At 58.0% G+C, this 21,236-nt stretch overlaps 1 pseudogene; it reads left to right on the forward strand.

Annotated features, from left to right (window-relative positions):
• The first annotated feature begins 8,503 nt into the window (after nt 1-8,503).
• Nucleotides 8,504-11,056, forward strand: LOC137674456 (G2/M phase-specific E3 ubiquitin-protein ligase-like; annotated as a pseudogene).
• The last annotated feature ends 10,180 nt before the right edge of the window (nt 11,057-21,236 follow it).

Below are 21,236 nucleotides of genomic sequence, written 5' to 3' on the forward strand. Positions count from 1 at the left end.
TGTGCCGTGAAGATTTCTGTAGATTGTGTCCTTGCGGTAGCCAAAGGGCATTGCCCGTTCCCCAGTTCCTGTTCCCCAGCACAATTGCTGCTGTACCAACTGAAGGCTTCCTTCTTGCAGTGCAAGCCAAGAAATCTTTTTTACTAGAGATTGCAAACACCTCTTAAGGAATTTACCCCCCAGAGTTCAGGAGAGTCAGGGCAGTACCTGTTACTGAGGGCTTGAGTCCTGTCAGATGCCCTTTAGAGCAAAAAATCCACCTGTGCTCTACAGGAGGGTAACAAGGGGCCTGGGAAGTGTCAGCCATCCAAAAGGATTTCGCTCCTGTTGGAGACCAGCAAGTACCTTTCTAGTGCAGGAAGGAGAAAAGATTTGGTTGCAGAGCGACTGCTGAACAGCTCTGTGGATGCTGGCGGAGAGCTAGGAGGCTGAATCAAAGAATAACGGTGACCAAAGCGCAAAGGAGATCCCGTGGGGTGGCTGTCCAGATCTGAACAACCCTCTGCTCTTCAGGCAAACTAGAGGTGGTCTTACAGTGTGTGCATTAAGTGCCTTCCTGATAGGCCTTCGTGCAGCATGAAAGTTGGGTCAGGAAAGTGGGGAGCAGCTGTCCTCTCTGAGGAAGGCAGGGGGACCTGGGAGACCTGACGGGCTTTTCTGCCAACAAAGAGGCGGTGAGGAAGGACAGGAGGTCTAGAGGCTCTAAAAGAGAGCTTGGCGGTAGCACTTTGTCCTTCTGTTCTTGACTGCTATGACTGGGAAGACGTGAGATCTAGACACGGCCAGAACAGGTAGTGCTCTTCTGGGGATTGCGACGTGAGCTCCGAGGCACTCCCAAGCAACGGAGCTCGAATGGAGCTGGCCAAAGAGCTGTGGTCATGCACAGCCTCGCTGGGAACCCAGGGCACCCTGGCACCGTTCGCCTCTGTGGGCATCCAGCTGAGGGAGCTGCTTAGTGCCCTGGCGTCAGAAGGCAGAGCGAAATCTCAGGGAGGCTGTCGAGAAGGAAACCCTGAGCACCACGCTTTGGCTTGGAAGAAGGCTGGCAGAAGAGGATGGCTGAGGACACTCTAGAAGCAGGAGCCGAAGGAGCCTCTAGTCACTCCCAGCAGTGTCAGCCAGCTAGTATTGTGGAAGAGCTGCTGCGGCTTTCAGGTTTCTATCTAGGTCCTGAATTGCATTTCAGACCTGGATTCTCCAGTCCTGGATTTCGTATTCCTTTTTTCCTGCTCTGATTGTGCCTGAGACACCATCTGCTTTTTACCCCAATGTCACAGAATCACAGAATCACAGGATGGTTGGCGTTGGAAGGGACCTCTGGAGATCATCCAGTCCAACCTCCTGCTAAAGCAGGTTCACCTAGAGCAGGTGCACAGGATCACGTCCAAGCAGGTTTTGAATAACTCCGGAGGAGACTCCACAACCTCCCTGGGCAGCCTTTTCCCGTGCTCTGTCACTCTCAAAGTAAAGAAGTTTTTCCTCCTTTAGATGGAGCCTTCCTGTGTCAGTGGTAATTAGAATCATAGAATCATTTAGGTTGGAAAAGACCCTTGAGATCAACGAGTCCAACCGCTAACGTAACACGACCAAGTCCACCGCTGAAGCATTCCCTAAGCACCACGTCTACACGTCTGTTAAATACCCGCAGGGATGGTGAGTGCACCGCTTCCCTGGGTAGCCTGTTCCAGTGCTTCACAACCCCCGGCCCACGGATCCAGCCTGTCCAGATCCCTCTGTAGAGCCTTTCCACCCTCAAACAGATCACCACCCCACCCGCCGCCTCAAAGCTGCCCCACAGCCACTCGCAGTTTCCTCCCCACCAAGGAAAGGCTCACACTGACTCTGAAAGGCCGTTTATTGCCATGGAAAAAAGGCCATTTCCGCCGTCACTCCCCAGCTCATGGTCCCCGCTGCTTTTGTTCGGGAGGCAGCACATCACCAAAGCGCTAAGGAGTTCAAGAGAGAGATGTTGGGCCACCTGCGACATTTGGGTGCCGTCATGAGGTCCCCGTGCCGTGCCCCAGCCACCCACCGCGTCTGAGGGATGGGATGTGTGAGCCCAGGCCAGGCTCAAAGCACCTTTCGGCCGACAGTGCCACCCTCGACGGCCGCCCTGGGGGCCCTGGCATTTGGCTCTGCAACTGGCTGCAGGAGCAGCCGCCCCGGCTATGTGGGTGCCGAGGGCTCGGGCCTCGCCCCGGCACTTCACACCCACCCCGGTGATGTGTGGCCTTGTCACAGTGGGCGGCAGGTGGCCAAGGGCGTCCCTGCCCATATTTGGCCAGCGGTGCTGATGTCACAGTGGCCATTGTGACGTACAGGGCCAAGCCTATAAAGGGGCGCTGGCTCTGGCGGTGCGTCACTGCGACCTGGTGAGGTGAGGAGAGGGCAGGGGAGGGATGGGCTGCCGGCAGGAGGGGGCCCCACACCTCGGGGCTCTGGGCCTGTGCTGCAAGCTCACCCACGTCCCGCTTCTCCCTCAGGGTCAGCAGAGGAGCATTTGGGGGAGACACGCCAGCGCTGCTGGGACAGGGACTCTCCAAACGCTCACCGTTGACGTTGCGCCATGTCTTCAAGGCAGCAGGACGCCTCTGGCTTGATGGAGCAGGGTGAGAGCAAAGTATCCCTCCTGCAGCCTGGCAGAGGGGTTGTCGGGGCAGTCAGCATGGGGCTGAGAGTGGTGGCAGAGAAGCAGGAGCTCCCCGGCCGCCCCGGGGCAGGGCCCCTCCTTTCCTCAGCAAGCGGGGCCCAGGCTGGGCAGTGGCACTGCTGGGACACCCGTGCCTGCAACGGCCCCTTCCTCTCCAAGGCCTCAGCCCTGCCCCAGCCAGCGAGGCAGGGGCAGAGCAGGCCCCGGGGGGCAATCCCTCAGGGATGCTTCCCCCAGCCCCGCAGAGTGCTCATCCCCGGTGCCATTTGCTCTCTCCCTCCCAGCATGCATGCTGTGCCGCCGAGCAGAGGCTGACCCGGATATCTGCGGGAAACTGGAATCAAGGGCTCTGTGCCCATGTGTTTTGCCTGGTGAGTTACCCTGGGGCTCCCTCCAGCTTTCCGACAGGCAGTCCCTGCCACACTCTCCTCACCAGCTCCTCGGCTTTTCTTCTGCAGCTTCTTGCCAACGAGCTTTTTGAGCAATCATCCGAAGATGTAGGACTCCTGGGATTTCTCCCTGAGGATATTCAACATACAATCAATCGGGCAGCAGCAGAAGGTGAGGACCTGACAAGAACAGGGAGCTTTGTGCCAGGAGAGGTTTGCGGGAACTTAGCCCAGACCCCAAGAAAGAAATCCCAGCCCTTCCAACCAGCTCTGGGACACAAGTCTTGCTCCCAGCTCCCCAGAGGCTCCGGCACAGGAGCCTCGTGTCAGGTAGCTCTGCGGGCTGTGAACCAGCGGCGGCCACATCCTGCGCCTGCCCGGAGGTGTGGGGCTGGCTGCGGAGGCCCTGAGGCTGCTGCTGATGGGGGCTGCTGTGCTCTTTCCAGCAATGCTTCGTCTGTGGCGAGAGCGGGGCCACCATCACCTGCTGGGAGACGGGCTGTGACCGCAGCTTTCCATCTGCCCTGTGCCGTGGAGGGTGGCTGTGTCACCCAGGTTCCTCCCTCAGTACAGGTACCTCCTCTCCCCTCCTCGCCGCCACCGGGGACTTCTCACCGAGCACTTCTCACCTCGCCCATTCCTTCCCTCTTCCCCCAGGTCCTTCTGCTGGGAGCACCGCCCCGAGCAGGCAGGGAGGCTCCGGAGAAGGACAGCCGTGCTCCATCTGCCTGGACCCTGTGGAGGACAGAAAGTCCTACAGCACCATGGTGTGCCCAGCGTGCAAACAGCCTGGTTCCACAGGGGCCTGCATCCAGGTAGGAGCCGCTCCCTCGCCCCTGGGGCATGCAGGCACTAGCGCCACCGGGGCTTCCCTCATGCTCCTTGTGTTTCTCCTGCAGGGAGAGGCTGCACGCGCTGGCATTTTTTCCTTCCAGTGCCCGCTCTGTACAGACAGGGATGCATTTCTTTGAAATGCTCGTCATGGGCATCCGAGTCCCCATCAGGTTGGTGTCCTTCTGCCCAGCTCACAAGACAGGAGGGTGAAGTGCTGTGCCGTGCCGTGCCGGGCCCTGCCCCAGCAGTCCTCCCCCCCTGCCTCCGTCTCTCTGAGCTTTAGCTTCACGGAGGAGTTGGAAAGGGCAGGGGGGAAGACAGGGACGCCCTGCACCTGCCTTGTGCCGAGGCAGCAGGGGCTCATCAATTTTCCTTTCTCCATCAGTCTGGCATGGGAGAACAGACATGAATATGCAGAATTAATGAGAGGCACAGCCGCTGCGATGCCAGGGAGTGCTGTGTCCAGGAGGCAGGGAGTACGCAGAGGAAGAGGGTGAGTTGCCAAAGCTGCACCCGGGATCTCCGTCTCGCCAAGGGCTCGAGGCGGAAGGACTGAGAACAAGAGTTCTCTGCCAGGCAATCCTGTGCTGCCACCACTTTGTCCTCACAGCCATGAACCCATTTGTTTCCCCAGGCGCTGGCAACTGCTCCTGTGCTGCTCCTGCGCTGCCGAGGGCACCCACAGACGCTGCTCTTCCTTGAGGAACAGCAGAGCCACCTGGGAGTGCGACAGCTGCGCTGGCCTGGGCAATGGTAAGAGGCAAAGCACCCGGTGGCCCTGGGCTGCAGCTGGGCCAGGCAAGGCCTGGCAGTGGGTGCCCAGGGTGGGCTTGGCAGAGCCTCCCCCTTCAGGAGGGCTGGGGGCACCACTCTGGCCTATCCTGTCCCAGGCTTGGGGTCCATGCCCTTGACCTTCCTGCTTCCCCTTACAGCCTCCACTGCCAGCTCGGAGCTCGCCAGCCCCAGCACCGCCAGCCAGGCAGGATCGGGGCAGTCTGTCGGATCTCTGGCACTGGAGACCAGCAGCCCCAGCACCGGCAGCCAGGCGCCATCGGGGTCCTCCTGCAGCTCCCTGCCACTTCAGGGCAGCAGCCGCTCCAGCCCACCTGGGCCCAAACGCATGCGGAATTGCTGCTGCGCGTGCAACGTAAGGCCAAACGCCCTACAGCCGGCCCAGAAGACGTCATGAGGAAGCCACGAGCCGGCACCAAGTGCTGAGAGCAGCACCCCCAGCCAGGCGATGCTGGGGCCATCCACGACTCCTCAGCACCCGAGACCAGCAGCCCCCAGCACCGCCAGCCAGCTGCCGTCGGGGTCCTCCTGCGACCCCCAGCGCTCGGAGAGCAGCAGCTGCTCCAGCTCCCCTGGGCCCGTGCGGATGCGAGACCGCTCCCGCTTGCGACGTCGGGCCCAAACTCCCTACAGCCGGCCCGCACGCCGCTGTGGGACCAGCCGTGCGCTGTCCCCGAGTGCTGGCCCTCATCCCCCTCCACCGACACAATAAAGTTGGCTGTTGGTGTCTGCACTGGGAGACTCCATGCTCATTTGTTGGCTTCCTCCTCCTCCTCCTCTCCCTTTCTTGAGGGGCAGCATTAGGGGCTGGGCCCAGAGGATTGTCCTTGCCCCGGGAGTTGGCAGCAGCTTCCCCGCACCTCCCTCCTTGCCGGCTGGCCTTGGCCAGCTGCCCAGTGCCATGGCCGTGTGCTTTGGGCCTCGCTGGCCCCACAGCCTGCTCAGTTTCCCCGGGGCAAGTTCAAACTCACCTGGGGATCGAGGGTCTCTGCACTGGCCCCCGGGAGGGTTGGCCCGGCACGGCCCAGTTGGCACCACCGCCCGTCTCCCAGCAATCTGGGCTGTGCTCACCTACCTGGCATGGCCCTCGCCGCTCGCCCCCAAAAATCACTTGCCCCGGCCCCTGCCACTTCTGACATGCTTCAGCTCTGTTTCCTTATGGACAAGGTTGTACTCAATGTCCTGTCCTCGTTGCCTCCCTTAGTGAGAATTGTGGCAAAGTGGCAAAGCTACTTTAAAAGTTCAGGTCAGCGTCCTTCTCTACTTGTGCCGTGAAGATTTCTGTAGATTGTGTCCGTACAGTAGCCAAAGGGTATTGCCCGTTCCCCAGTTCCTGTTCCCCAGCACAATTGCTGCTGTACCAACTGAAGGCTTCCTTCTTGCAGTGCAAGCCAAGAAATCTTTTTTACTAGAGATTGCAAACACCTCTTAAGGAATTTACCCCCAGAGTTCAGGAGAGTCAGGGCAGTACCTGTTACTGAGGGCTTGAGTCCTGTCAGATGCCCTTTAGAGCAAAAAATCCACCTGTGCTCTACAGGAGGGTAACAAGGGGCCTGGGAAGTGTCAGCCATCCAAAAGGATTTCGCTCCTGTTGGAGACCAGCAAGTACCTTTCTAGTGCAGGAAGGAGAAAAGATTTGGTTGCAGAGCGACTGCTGAACAGCTCTGTGGATGCTGGCGGAGAGCTAGGAGGCTGAATCAAAGAATAACGGTGACCAAAGCGCAAAGGAGATCCTGGGGTGGCTGTCCAGATCTGAACAACCCTCTGCTCTTCAGGCAAACTAGAGGTGGTCTTACAGTGTGTGCATTAAGTGCCTTCCTGATAGGCCTTCGTGCAGCATGAAAGTTGGGTCAGGAAAGCGGGGAGCAGCTGTCCTCTCTGAGGAAGGCAGGGGGACCTGGGAGACCTGACGGGCTTTTCTGCCAACAAAGAGGCGGTGAGGAAGGACAGGAGGTCTAGAGGCTCTAAAAGAGAGCTCGGCGGTAGCACTTTGTCCTTCTGTTCTTGACTGCTGTGACTGGGAAGATGTGAGATCTAGACACGGCCAGAACAGGCAGTGCTCTTCTGGGGGATTGCGACGTGAGCTCCGAGGCACTCCCAAGCAATGGAGCTCGAATGGAGCTGGCCAAAGAGCTGTGGTCATGCACAGCCTCGCTGGGAACCCAGGGCACCTGGCACCGTTCGCCTCTGTGGGCATCCAGCTGAGGGAGCTGCTTAGTGCCCTGGCGTCAGAAGGCAGAGCGAAATCTCAGGAAGGCTGTCGAGAAGGAAACCCTGAGCACCATGCTTTGGCTTGGAAGAAGGCTGGCAGAAGAGGATGGCTGAGGACACTCTAGAAGCAGGAGCCGAAGGAGCCTCTAGTCACTCCCAGCAGTGTCAGCCAGCTAGTATTGTGGAAGAGCTGCTGCGACTTTCAGGTTTCTATCTAGGTCCTGAATTGCATTTCAGACCTGGATTCTCCAGTCCTGGATTTCGTATTCCTTTTTTCCTGCTCTGATTGTGCCTGAGACACCATCTGCTTTTTACCCCAATGTCACAGAATCACAGAATCACAGGATGGTTGGCGTTGGAAGGGACCTCTGGAGATCATCCAGTCCAACCTCCTGCTAAAGCAGGTTCACCTAGAGCAGGTGCACAGGATCACGTCCAAGCAGGTTTTGAATAACTCCGGAGGAGACTCCACAACCTCCCTGGGCAGCCTTTTCCCGTGCTCTGTCACTCTCAAAGTAAAGAAGTTTTTCCTCCTTTAGATGGAGCTTCCTGTGTTCAGTGGTAATTAGAATCATAGAATCATTTAGGTTGGAAAAGACCCTTGAGATCAACGAGTCCAACCGCTAACGTAACACGACCAAGTCCACCGCTGAAGCATTCCCTAAGCGCCACGTCTACACGTCTGTTAAATACCCGCAGGGATGGTGAGTGCACCACTTCCCTGGATAGCCCGTTCCAGTGCTTCACAACCCCCGGCCCACGGATCCAGCCTGTCCAGATCCCTCTGTAGAGCCTTTCCACCCTCAAACAGATCACCACTCCCACCCGCCGCCTCCAAAGCTGCCCCACAGCCACTCGCAGTTTCCTCCCCCACAAGGAAAGGCTCACACTGACTCTGAAAGGCCGTTTATTGCCATGGAAAAAGACCGTTTCCGCCATCACTCCCCAGCTCATGGTCCCGCTGCTTTTGTTTGGGAGGCAGCACATCACCGAAGCGCTAAGGAGTTCAAGAGAAAGATGTTGGGCCACCTGCGACATTTGGGTGCCGTCATGAGGTCCCGTGCCGTGCCCCAGCCACCCACCGCGTCTGAGGGATGGGATGTGTGAGCCCAGGCCAGGCTCAAAGCACCTTTCGGCTGACAGTGCCACCCTCGACGGCCGCCCTGGGGGCCCTGGCATTTGGCTCTGCACTGGCTGCAGGAGCAGCCGCCCCGGCTACGTGGGTGCCGAGGGCTCGGGCCCTTGCCCCGGCACTTCACACCCACCCCGGTGATGGGTGGCCGTGTCACAGTGGGCGGCAGGTGGCCGAGGGCGTCCCTGCCCATATTTGGCCAGCGGTGCTGATGTCACAGTGGCCATTGTGACGTGTGGGGCCAAGCCTATGAAAGGGGCGCTGGGCTCCGGCCGGTCACTGCGACCTGGTGAGGTGAGGAGAGGGCAGGGGAGGGACGGGCTTGTGTGGGGCTGCCGAGGCAGGAGGGGGGCCCACACCTCGGGGCTCTGGGCCTGTGCTGCAAGCTCACCCACGTCCCGCTTCTCCCTCAGGGTCAGCAGAGGAGCATTTGGGGGAGACACGCCAGCGCTGCTGGGATAGGGACTCTCCAAACGCTCACCGTTGACGTGCGCCATGTCTTCAAGGCAGCAGGACGCCTCTGGCTTGATGGAGCAGGGTGAGAGCAAAGTATCCCTCCTGCAGCCTGGCAGAGGGGTTGTCGGGGCAGTCAGCATGGGGCTGAGAGTGGTGGCAGAGAGAGGCAGGAGCTCCCCGGCCGCCCCGGGGCAGGGCCCCTCCTTTCCTCAGCAAGCGGGGCCCAGGCTGGGCAGTAGGCACTGCTGGGACACCCATGCCTGCAACGGCCCTTCCTCTCCAAGGCCTCTAGCCCTGCCCCTCAGCCAGCGAGGCAGGGGCAGAGCAGGCCCCGGTGGGCAATCCCTCAGGGATGCTTCCCCCAGCCCCGCAGAGGTGCTCATCCCGTGCCATTTGCTCTCTCCCCTCCAGCATGCATGCTGTGCCGCCGGGCAGAGGCTGACCCGGATATCTGCGGGTGGGAAGTGAAGAATCAAGGGCTCTGTGCCCATGTGTTTGCCTGGTAAGTTACCCTGGGGCTCCCTCCAGCTTTCCGACAGGCAGTCCCTGCCACCTCTCCTCACCAGCTCCTCGCTTTCTCTTCTGCAGCTTCTTGCCAACGAGCTTTTTGAGCAATCATCCGAGATGTAGGACTCCTGGGATTTCTCCCTGAGGATATTCAACATACAATCAATCGGGCAGCACAGAAGGTGAGGACCTGACAAGAACAGGGGCTTTGTGCCAGGAGAGGTTTGCGGGAACTTAGCCCAGACCCCAAGAAAGAAATCCCAGCCCTTCCAACCAGCTCTGGGACACAAGTCTTGCTCCCAGCAGCTCCCCAGAGGCTCCGGCACATGAGCCTCGTGCACCAGGCGGATCTGCGGGCTGTGACCCAGCGGCGGCCATATCCTGCGCCCTGCCCGGAGGTGTGGGGCTGGCTGCGGAGGCCCTGAGGCTGCTGCTGATGGGGGGCTGCTGTGCTCTTTCCAGCAATGCTTCGTCTGTGGCGAGAGCGGGGCCACCATCACCTGCTGGGAGACGGGCTGTGACCGCAGCTTTCATCTGCCCTGTGCCGTGGGGGGTGAATGCGTCACCCAGTTCCTCCCTCCATACAGGTACCTCCTCTCCCTCCTCGCCGCCACCAGGGACTTCTCACCGAGCACTTCTCACCTCGCCCATTCCTTCCCTCTTCCCCCCAGGTCCTTCTGCTGGGAGCACCGCCCCGAGCAGGCAGGGGAGGCGGCTCCAGAGAAGGACACCATGTGCCCCATCTGCTTGGGACCCTGTGGAGGGCAGAAAGTTCCTACAGCACCATGGTGTGCCCAGTGTGCGAATACGCCTGGTTCCACAGGGGCTGCATCCAGGTAGGAGCCGCTCCGTCGCCCCTGGGGCACCGCAGGCACTAAGCACCACCGGGGCCTCCCCTCATGCTCCTTGTGTTTCTCCTGCAGGCACAGGCTGCACGCGCTGGCATTTTTTCCTTCCAGTGCCCGCTCTGTAGAGACAGGGATGCATTTCTCTTGGAAATGCTCGTCATGGGCATCCGAGTCCCCATCAGGTTGGTGTCCTTCTGCCCAGCTCACAAGACAGGGAGGGTGCAAGTGCTGTGCCGTGCCGTGCCGGGCCCTGCCCCAGCAGTCCTCCCCCTCTGCTCTCCCGTGACTCTGGGCTTTAGCTTCACGGAAGAGTTGGAAAGGGCAGGGGGGAAGACCAGGGACGCCCTGCACCTGCCTTGTGCCGAGGCAGCAGGGGCTCATCAATTTTCCTTTCTCCATCAGTCTGCCATCATGGGAGAACAGCCATGAATATGCAGAACTAAATGAGAGGCACAGCCGCTGCGATGCCAGGGAGTGCCTGTGTCCAGGAGGCAGAGAGCACACAGAGGAAGAGGGGTGAGTTGCCAAAGCTGCATCCCGGGGCTCTGCACCCGGGATCTCCGTCTCGCCAAGGGCTCGAGGCGGAAGGACTGAGAACAAGAGTTCTCTGCCAGCCAATCCCGTGCTGCCACCACTTTGTCCTCACAGCCATGAACCCATTTGTTTCCCCAGGGCGCTGGCAACTGCTCCTGTGCTGCTCCTGCGCTGCCGAGGGCACCCACAGACGCTGCTCTTCCTTGAGGAACAGCAGAGCCACCTGGGAGTGCGACAGCTGCGTTGGCCTGGGCAATGGTAAGAGGCAAAGCACCCGGGTGGCCCTGGGCTGCAGCTGGGGCCAGGCAAGGCCTGGCAATGGGTGCCCCAGGGTGGGCTTGGCAGAGCCTCCCCACTTCAGGAGGGCTTGGGGGCACCACTCTGGCCTATCCTGTCCCAGGCTTGGGGTCCATGCCCTTGACCTTCCTGCTTCCCTTACAGCCTCCACTGCCAGCTCGGAGCTCCGCCGGCCCCCAGCACCGCCAGCCAGGCAGGATCGGGGCAGTCCTGTCGGATCTCTGGCACTGGAGACCAGTAGCCCCAGCACCGGCAGCCAGATGCCATCGGGGTCCTCCTGCGGCTCCCCCGCCACTTCAGGGCAGCAAGCCGCTCCAGCCCACCTGGGCCCAAACGCATGCGAATTGCTGCCCGCGTGCAACGTAAGGCCAAAACGCCCTACGGTCCTGCCCAGAAGACGCCATGACAGGAGCCGTGCACCGCACCAAGTGCTGAGAGCAGCACCCCCAGCCAGGCGATGCTGGGGCCATCCCACGACTCCTCAGCACCCGAGACCAGCAGACCCCAGCACCGCCAGCCAGCTGCCGTCGGGGTCCTCCTGCGGACTCCCCAGCGCTCGGGAGCAGCAGCTGCTCCAGCTCCCCCTGGGCCCGTGCGGATGCGAGACCGCTCCCGCTTGCGACGTCGGGCCCAAACTCCCTACAGCCGGCCCGCACGCCGCTGTGGGACCAGCCGTGCGCTGTCCCCGAGTGCTGGCCCTCATCCCCCTCCCCGACACAATAAAATTGGCTGTTGGTGTCTGCACTGGGATACTCCACGCTCATTTGTTGGCTTCCTCCTCCTCCTCCTCTCCCTTTCTTGAGGGGCAGCATTAGGGGCTGGGCCCAGAGGATTGTCCTTGCCCCGGGAGTTGGCAGCAGCTTCCCCTCACCTCCCTCCTTGCCGGCTGGCCTTGGCCAGCTGCCCAGTGCCATGGCCGTGTGCTTTGGGCCTCGCTGGCCCCACAGCCTGCTCAGTTTCCCCGGGGCAAGTTCACACTCATCTGGGGATCGAGGGTCTCTGCACCGGCCCCCGGGAGGGTTGGCCCGGCACGGCCCAGTTGGCACCACCGCCCGTCTCCCAGCAATCTGGGCTGCGCTCACCTACCTGGCATGGCCCTCGCCGCTCGCCCTCCGTAGATTGTGTCCGTACGGTAGCCAAGGGCATTGCCCGTTCCCCAGTTCCTGTTCCCCAGCACAATTGCTGCTGTACCAACTGAAGGCTTCCTTCTTGCAGTGCAAGCCAAGAAATCTTTTTTACTAGAGATTGCAAACACCTCTTAAGGAATTTACCCCCCAGAGTTCAGGAGAGTCAGGGCAGTACCTGTTACTGAGGGCTTGAGTCCTGTCAGATGCCCTTTAGAGCAAAAAATCCACCTGTGCTTCTACAGGAGGGTAACAAGGGGCCTGGGAAGTGTCAGCCATCCAAAAGGATTTCGCTCCTGTTGGAGACCAGCAAGTACCTTTCTAGTGCAGGAAGGAGAAAAGATTTGGTTGCAGAGCGACTGCTGAACAGCTCTGTGGATGCTGGCGGAGAGCTAGGAGGCTGAATCAAAGAATAACGGTGACCAAAGCGCAAAGGAGATCCCGTGGGGTGGCTGTCCAGATCTGAACAACCCTCTGCTCTTCAGGCAAACTAGAGGTATTCTTACGGTGTGTGCATTAAGTGCCTTCCTGATAGGCCTTCGTGCAGCATGAAAGTTGGGTCAGGAAAGTGGGGAGGCAGCTGTCCTCTCTGAGGAAGGCAGGGGGACCTGGGAGACCTGACGGGCTTTTCTGCCAACAAAGAGGCGGTGAGGAAGGACAGGAGGTCTAGAGGCTCTAAAAGAGAGCTTGGCGGTAGCACTTTGTCCTTCTGTTCTTGACTGCTGTGACTGGGAAGACGTGAGATCTAGACACGGCCAGAACAGGCAGTGCTCTTCTGGGGGATTGCGACGTGAGCTCCGAGGCACTCCCAAGCAACGGAGCTCGAATGGAGCTGGCCAAAGAGCTGTGGTCATGCACAGCCTCGCTGGGAACCCAGGGCACCTGGCACCGTTCACCTCTGTGGGCATCCAGCTGAGGGAGCTGCTTAGTGCCCTGGCGTCAGAAGGCAGAGCGAAATCTCAGGGAGGCTGTCGAGAAGGAAACCCTGAGCACCACGCTTTGGCTTGGAAGAAGGCTGGCAGAAGAGGATGGCTGAGGACACTCTAGAAGCAGGAGCCGAAGGAGCCTCTAGTCACTCCCAGCAGTGTCAGCCAGCTAGTATTGTGGAAGAGCTGCTGCGGCTTTCAGGTTTCTATCTAGGTCCTGAATTGCATTTCAGACCTGGATTCTCCAGTCCTGGATTTCGTATTCCTTTTTTCCTGCTCTGATTGTGCCTGAGACACCATCTGCTTTTTACCCCAATGTCACAGAATCACAGAATCACAGGATGGTTGGCGTTGGAAGGGACCTCTGGAGATCATCCAGTCCAACCTCCTGCTAAAGCAGGTTCACCTAGAGCAGGTGCACAGGATCACGTCCAAGCAGGTTTTGAATAACTCCGGAGGAGACTCCACAACCTCCCTGGGCAGCCTTTTCCCGTGCTCTGTCACTCTCAAAGTAAAGAAGTTTTTCCTCCTTTAGATGGAGCTTCCTGTGTTCAGTGGTAATTAGAATCATAGAATCATTTAGGTTGGAAAAGACCCTTGAGATCAACGAGTCCAACCGCTAACGTAACACGACCAAGTCCACCGCTGAAGCATTCCCTAAGCGCCACGTCTACACGTCTGTTAAATACCCGCAGGGATGGTGAGTGCACCGCTTCCCTGGGTAGCCTGTTCCAGTGCTTCACAACCCCCGGCCCACGGATCCAACCTGTCCAGATCCCTCTGTAGAGCGTTTCCACCCTCAAACAGATCACCACTGCCACCCGCCACCTCCAAAGCTGTCCCACAGCCACTCGCAGTTTTCTCCCCCACCAAGGAAAGGCTCACACTGACTCTGAAAGGCCGTTTATTGCCATGGAAAAAGGCCGTTTCCGCCATCACTCCCCAGCTCATGGTCCCGCTGCTTTTGTTTGGGAGGCAGCACATCACCGAAGCGCTAAGGAGTTCAAGAGAAAGATGTTGGGCCACCTGCGACATTTGGGTGCCGTCATGAGGTCCCGTGCCGTGCCCCAGCCACCCACCGCGTCTGAGGGATGGGATGTGTGAGCCCAGGCCAGGCTCAAAGCACCTTTCGGCTGACAGTGCCACCCTCGACGGCCGCCCTGGGGGCCCTGGCATTTGGCTCTGCACTGGCTGCAGGAGCAGCCGCCCCGGCTACGTGGGTGCCGAGGGCTCGGGCCCTTGCCCCGGCACTTCACACCCACCCCGGTGATGTGGTGGCCGTGTCACAGTGGGCGGCAGGTGGCCGAGGGCGTCCCTGCCCATATTTGGCCAGCGGTGCTGATGTCACAGTGGCCATTGTGACGTGTGGGGCCAAGCCTATGAAAGGGGCGCTGGGCTCCGGCCGGTCACTGCGACCTGGTGAGGTGAGGAGAGGGCAGGGGAGGGACCGGGCTTGTGTGGGGCTGCCGAGGCAGGAGGGGGGCCCCACACCTCGGGGCTCTGGGCCTGTGCTGCAAGCTCACCCGCGTCCCGCTTCTCCCTCAGGGTCAGCAGAGGAGCATTTGGGGGAGACACGCCAGCGCTGCTGGGATAGGGACTCTCCAAACGCTCACCGTTGACGTGTGCCATGTCTTCAAGGCAGCAGGACGCCTCTGGCTTGATGGAGCAGGGTGAGAGCAAAGTATCCCTCCTGCAGCCTGGCAGAGGGGTTGTCGGGGCAGTCAGCATGGGGCTGAGAGTGGTGGCAGAGAGAGGCAGGAGCTCCCCGGCCGCCCCGGGGCAGGGCCCCTCCTTTCCTCAGCAAGCGGGGCCCAGGCTGGGCAGTGGGCACTGCTGGGACACCCGTGCCTGCAACGGCCCCTTCCTCTCCAAGGCCTCTAGCCCTGCCCCTCAGCCAGCGAGGCAGGGGCAGAGCAGGCCCCGGGGGGCAATCCCTCAGGGATGCTTCCCCCAGCCCCGCAGAGGTGCTCATCCCGGTGCCATTTGCTCTCTCCCCTCCAGCATGCATGCTGTGCCGCCGAGCAGAGGCTGACCCGGATATCTGCGGGTGGGAAGTGAAGAATCAAGGGCTCTGTGCCCATGTGTTTTGCCTGGTAAGTTACCCTGGGGCTCCCTCCAGCTTTCCGACAGGCAGTCCCTGCCACACTCTCCTCACCAGCTCCTCGGCTTTTCTCTTCTGCAGCTTCTTGCCAACGAGCTTTTTGAGCAATCATCCGAAGATGTAGGACTCCTGGGATTTCTCCCTGAGGATATTCAACATACAATCAATCGGGCAGCGCAGAAGGTGAGGACCTGACAAGAACAGGGAGCTTTGTGCCAGGAGAGGTTTGCGGGAACTTAGCCCAGACCCCAAGAAAGAAATCCCAGCCCTTCCAACCAGCTCTGGGAAACAAGTCTTGCTCCCAGCAGCTCCCCAGAGGCTCCGGCACAGGAGCCTCGTGCACCAGGCGGATCTGCGGGCTGTGACCCAGCGGCGGCCATATCCTGCGCCCTGCCCGGAGGTGTGGGGCTGGCTGCGGAGGCCCTGAGGCTGCTGCTGATGGGGGCTGCTGTGCTCTTTCCAGCAATGCTTCGTCTGTGGCGAGAGCGGGGCCACCATCACCTGCTGGGAGACGGGCTGTGACCGCAGCTTTCATCTGCCCTGTGCCGTGGGGGGTGAATGCGTCACCCAGTTCTTCCCTCAGTACAGGTACCTCCTCTCCCCTCCTCGCCGCCACCGGGGACTTCTCACCGAGCACTTCTCACCTCGCCCATTCCTTCCCTCTTCCCCCCAGGTCCTTCTGCTGGGAGCACCGCCCCGAGCAGGCAGGGGAGGCGGCTCCAGAGAAGGACACCATGTGCCCCATCTGCTTGGACCCTGTGGAGGACAGAAAGTCCTACAGCACCATGGTGTGCCCAGCGTGCAAACACGCCTGGTTCCACAGGGGCTGCATCCAGGTAGGAGCCGCTCCCTCGCCCCTGGGGCACCGCAGGCACTAAGTGCCACCGGGGCCTCCCTCATGCTCCTTGTGTTTCTCCTGCAGGCACAGGCTGCACGCGCTGCCTTTTTTTCCTTCCAGTGCCCGCTCTGTAGAGACAGGGATGCATTTCTCTTGGAAATGCTCGTCATGGGCATCCGAGTCCCCATCAGGTTGGTGTCCTTCTGCCCAGCTCACAAGACAGGAGGGTGCAAGTGCTGTGCTGTGCCGTGCCGGGCCCTGCCCCAGCAGTCCTCCCCCTCTGCTCTCCCGTGAGTCTGAGCTTTAGCTTCATGGAGGAGTTGGAAAGGGCAGGGGGGAAGACCAGGGACGCCCTGCACCTGCCTTGTGCCGAGGCAGCAGGGGCTCATCAATTTTCCTTTCTCCATTAGGCTGCCATCATGGGAGAACAGCCATGAATATGTGGAACTAAATGAGAGGCACAGCCGCTGCGATGCCAGGGAGTGCCTGTGTCCAGGAGGCAGGGAGTACGCAGAGGAAGAGGGGTGAGTTGCCAAAGCTGCATCCCGGGGCTCTGCACGGGATCTCCGTCTCGCCAAGGGCTCGAGGCGGAAGGACTGAGAACAAGAGCTTTGCCGGCCAATCCCGTGCTGCCACCACTTTGTCCTCACAGCCATGAACCCATTTGTTTCCCCAGGCGCTGGCAACTGCTCCTGTGCTGCTCCTGCGCTGCCGAGGGCACCCACAGACGCTGCTCTTCCTTGAGGAACAGCACAGCCACCTGGGAGTGCGACAACTGCGCTGGCCTGGGCAATGGTAAGAGGCAAAGCACCCGGGTGGCCCTGGGCTGCAGCTGGGGGCCAGGCAAGGCCTGGCAGTGGGTGCCCAGGGTGGGCTTGGCAGAGCCTCCCCACTTCAGGAGGGCTGGGGGCACCACTCTGGCCTATCCTGTCCCAGGCTTGGGGTCCATGCCCTTGACCTTCCTGCTTCCCTTTACAGCCTCCACTGCCAGCTCGGAGCTCGCCAGCCCCAGCACCGCCAGCCAGGCAGGATCGGGGTCCTCCTGCGGCTCCCCGCCACTTCAGGGCAGCAGCCGCTCCAGCCCACCTGGGCCCGACCGCATGCGGAATTGCTCCCACGTGCAGCATCAGGCCCAAACGCCCTACGGCCTGCCCCGAAGACGCCATGAGAGCAGCCGTGCGCCAGAACCAAGTGCTGAGAGCAGCACCCCCAGCCAGGCGGCACTGGGGCCGTCCCACGACTCCCCAGCACCCGAGACCAGCAGCCCCAGCACCGCCAGCCAGCTGCCATTGGGCTCCTCCTGTGGCTCCGCAGCACCGGAGACCACCAGCTCCAGCATCGGTAGCCGTGTGACATTACTGGTGTCCCATGGCTCCCTGGCACCGGAGAGCAGCATCCCCGGCAATGCGGCAGCAGAGCCGTCCTGCAGCTCCCCGGTGCTTGAGGGCAGCAGCCGCTCCAGCCCACCTGGGCCCAAACACATGCGGAATCGCTGCCGCGTGCAATGTAAGGCCAAAACGCCCTACAGCCGGCCCAGAAGACGCCATGACAGGAGCTGTGCGCCAGCACCAAATGCTGAGAGCAGCACCCCCAGCCAGGCAGTGCTGGGGCCATCCCACGACTCCTCAGCACCCGAGACCAGCAGCCCCAGCACCGCCAGCCAGCTGCCGTCGGGGTCCTCCTGTGACTCCCCAGCGCTCGGGAGCAGCAGCTGCTCCAGCTCCCCTGGGCCCGTGCGGATGCGAGAGCGCTCCCGCTTGCGGCGTCAGGCCCAAACTCCCTACAGCCAGCCCGCACGCCGCTGTGGGACCAGCCGTGCGCCGTCCCCAAGTGCTGGCCCTCATCCCCCTCCACCGACACAATAAAGTTGGCTGTTGGTGTCTGTGGGGTTCCCACGGGATAGTGGTCATGTACTGAACGAGCTATGTCCAGTCATGTCCAGGGGGTGGTAATGGGGTGGTAATGAACTAGCCAGCCATAATACAGAAGTTGAGGACCGTGGCTATGAGAAAAATAAGATATGGGGAAGTTGAAAAATAAGAAAGAATGCTGCACCTGCAAGATATAACTTTTTAGCATAAGCCAATCAGAACTAATATAGAGGCGTGTGAACAAAGCATACTAACCAATCATAATAGAAATGACATGTACACAGAGCGTGTACAAAAACAGAATAGTATAAATGTACCCTCAGATACGTAAATAAACGAGATCTGCTTAATGATCATATTGGTCTGCGTGCATTTACTCCGTGCACTCTCGCGAACACCGACAAGTGGCGCCCTGAATAGGGACTCTTCGGCCCGGAGACTGCGGAGAAGCAGCGGACAACGGACCGAAAGGGGGATGAGAGGAAGCCAGCTGTAGAGTGCTGCCCCAGCACTGGATTTTCGCACCAGGAAAAAGAAACACGGATGCGGTTTGCACCGGGGAACGGATGCGGTAAGCCTGAGTTTTGCTAGCGAAGGAAAACCTGGGTAGGGCTTCCCAGGTAGCTGGGGGAGGAATGGGGTCTACCCTGACCAAGACAGAAGTGGCAGTGGTGAAACTCCTCCAACATATACTCTCTGTGAGAGGAATTAAATATTATGAAGCTGCGTTAAAGCAGTTACTGTCCTGGGCAAAAGATAAAGGACATTTTACAACCTTTAAAAGGTTGAAGTGCCTTTAAAAGGTCTTACAACCTTTAAAAGGTCTTTGAAGTGCCTTTATGGGAGAAGATTGGTGACTCTCTCTGGGATGTGGTGTCAAGGGGTGATAAGGAAGCCTATAAATTGTCTACTACATGGAGGCTGGTTAGCGAAGCGTTAAAAGGAATAAAAGCGGAGAGAGAAGTCACACATACAGCTTTTATGACTTTAGGACCGCAGGCGCCTACTACCCCCTCGCTGTTTGCGGGACCAAAACCTCCCACGGCCTTGGTGGCTGTACCAGTGGCAGCTTCTTTACCGCTGTGGGTACAGACGGCTCCGAAAAAAGCTGAGGAGCGGGGAGCGAGTAAAATAGATACAGATCCATCAGAGCCGGTAGTGCGCCCTAAAACACGAGCTCGATTTGGACTAATTTATTCAGACGCTGAACAGGAGACTTGGCCGAAACCCCCTCCAAAACCTCCTCCTCTCATTGATCTCTCTACGGATGAGGCTGAGCAGGAGAACAAGAAGGAGGGTAAACCTGCTTCGTATCCACCTTTACCAGGTTCGCCGTTTCCTGAGTCTGTTGAACAAAGTTTACATTCCGGCCCTAAACGACCACCATTAAAGTCGCCATTTACCGAGTCAGCAGTACCAGAGTCACAGGGATTTAAAGGACCGTTACCATCACGAAATGGACATGAAATTGACATGACAGAGCTTGGTAGACGACTGGAAGAATTAAAGATGGAATTGCAGCAGCACCGTTCAGCCAACGCCTCGGGACACGTGACTATGTCTCCCCCAAACCCCCCTCTGTGTTCGGGACAAGTATTAGGGCCACCTCAACCTCCTTTACAACTCCCTACTCCATCAGGGCGGGGGGTGAGGTCTGCGTCCATCTGGTAATGTGGGAGGTGAGGGAGAGGATCAGCGTCTGCCCGCGTATACAGGGGAAGAGGGAGGAGGAGTAAAATGGAAAGGGATCATTAAAGATGCGTTATTAGAAGGGGTTATAATTCGACAAGCATATCTGGTGATTGTGGGTGAGGGTCCTGAGGGAAGAAATATTTGGCAACCATTAGATTGGAAAAATATAAAAGAAGCATTGTTACTACAGTTAGCGAAGGACAACACAGATGAGGACTGCAGGAAAGTTGTTGCAGGGATGGCGAATCGTGGCCCCACCTTAACTGAGCTGATGGATGCTTGTGGGAAAGTAGGAACCACCACATTTCAGATGGAGCATTTAGCAAAAACTTTTGCGGCGGCAGTTAAGGTAGTTCTTCGTTGTTATACATGCGAGCAAGAAGGTCTCTTTAAGAAAAACTGCCTTAAGAAGTCGAAGCTGAGTGGGAGAGATAACTCTGTTTTGATATATCATTGCTATGGGAAGCTGGGGCATTTTGTGAAGCTGTGCAGGTCTAAGTATAATGCTCTAGGTCAGCTGATAACAACCAGCTGCAGAGTGCAGGGAAACTGGAGAAAGAACGCAGGGAGGAATTGTGTGCTGACACAAATGAATCTTCCCAACCAGTTCCAGGCCTAAGCAGTCAACTCGCAGCCTCTATTCCAATTGTTAGCAGGGGACACAACTTTAACAGCACCACAACAGACTACTGCAGAGGTACAGCAACTGATTACAGAAGTAGAAAGCAGGCTACATTCCAAATTTGTACATCGTATTGATTTGAATCAGGAAATACAACTTATCACTTTGTTTGATAGGCAAATTCCGTATGCAATAACTGGTCAATGGAATTCAGAATAATCAAATTCGTTACATATATTGGAATGGTTGTTTCTACCTACCTGTCCCCATGATTGCAGAGCTATTGGCACAGATTATCATCAAAGGACGGATGCGATGTTGGGAGCTTGTGGCCACAGATTCTGCATCACTGACCGTTCCTATTGCAGCTCAGTACTTTGAGTGGTGTATGGCCAATAGCTTTGCTTTGCAAACAGCCATGGAGAATTTCTCGGGACAGGTTGTTTACCGCTTGCCCTCCCATCCTGTTATAAAATTGAGTGCGGAACTTCCAGTTGCCACAGGAGTGTGGTGCGCAGACACTCCTGTGGACGGAATTACCATTTTTACGGATGGATCTGGGAAAACAGGCAAGGTGGGCCTTGTCTGGTATTTTGACAGCAAGTGGGAATCTATGGTAGTACAATAAAAGGGTTCACCTCAGGTGGTAGAATTATGAGCTGTATTAGAAGTATTTCAAAATTTTCCCATTCCCTTTAATTTGGTTACTGATTCAGCATATGAAGCTGGCATTGTAAAGCAATTGGATAGATCTGTTATAGAGCATACACGTAATCAGTGTGTTTTTGAATGGCTGCGAGCTCTGTGGCACGAAATTCAAGTCCGAACTGCATTGTTTTATGTTTTATATGTAAGAAATCATACTAATTTGCGTGGGTTTATTGCAGAAGGCAACGCTCGAGTGGACTCTTTGGCTTTTCATCCTAAAACAACAATTTGTACCAGAGTGGAAGCAATAGCACAATTGCTTGTCAAAGTGCGTAAAAGAATTAAAGACATTACCGGACTAGACCCAGATTATATCTATTTACCTATTAAGAAGGAATATCTACAGTGGTTAACAAATCAGTCAACTATTTTTCAAATGGCCTTACAAGACTTTACTGGACAATTGTTAACACATTTGCCAAAAGATAAAAAGCTACAGTTTATTTGCGAACAGGATTGGGAAGAAAAACCTATCAGATCACAGATACCTGTGACTGGACTAACTGTTTTTACTGATGCAGGAAAGCGATCACATCCAGCAGTTATTACCTGGCAAGAAGATGGACAATGGAAACATTGCAAATTCTCAGGACAAACTGAGGACTCATTGCAGATACTTGAACTTTTTGCAATATACCAGGTCTTTGTAAAATGGAAGGACTTACCTGTAAATATTGTAACAGACTCTCTTTATGCAGCAGGCA

Source organism: Nyctibius grandis, chromosome 29, assembly GCF_013368605.1.
Source record: "Nyctibius grandis isolate bNycGra1 chromosome 29, bNycGra1.pri, whole genome shotgun sequence".
NCBI lineage: Eukaryota > Metazoa > Chordata > Aves > Nyctibiiformes > Nyctibiidae > Nyctibius > Nyctibius grandis.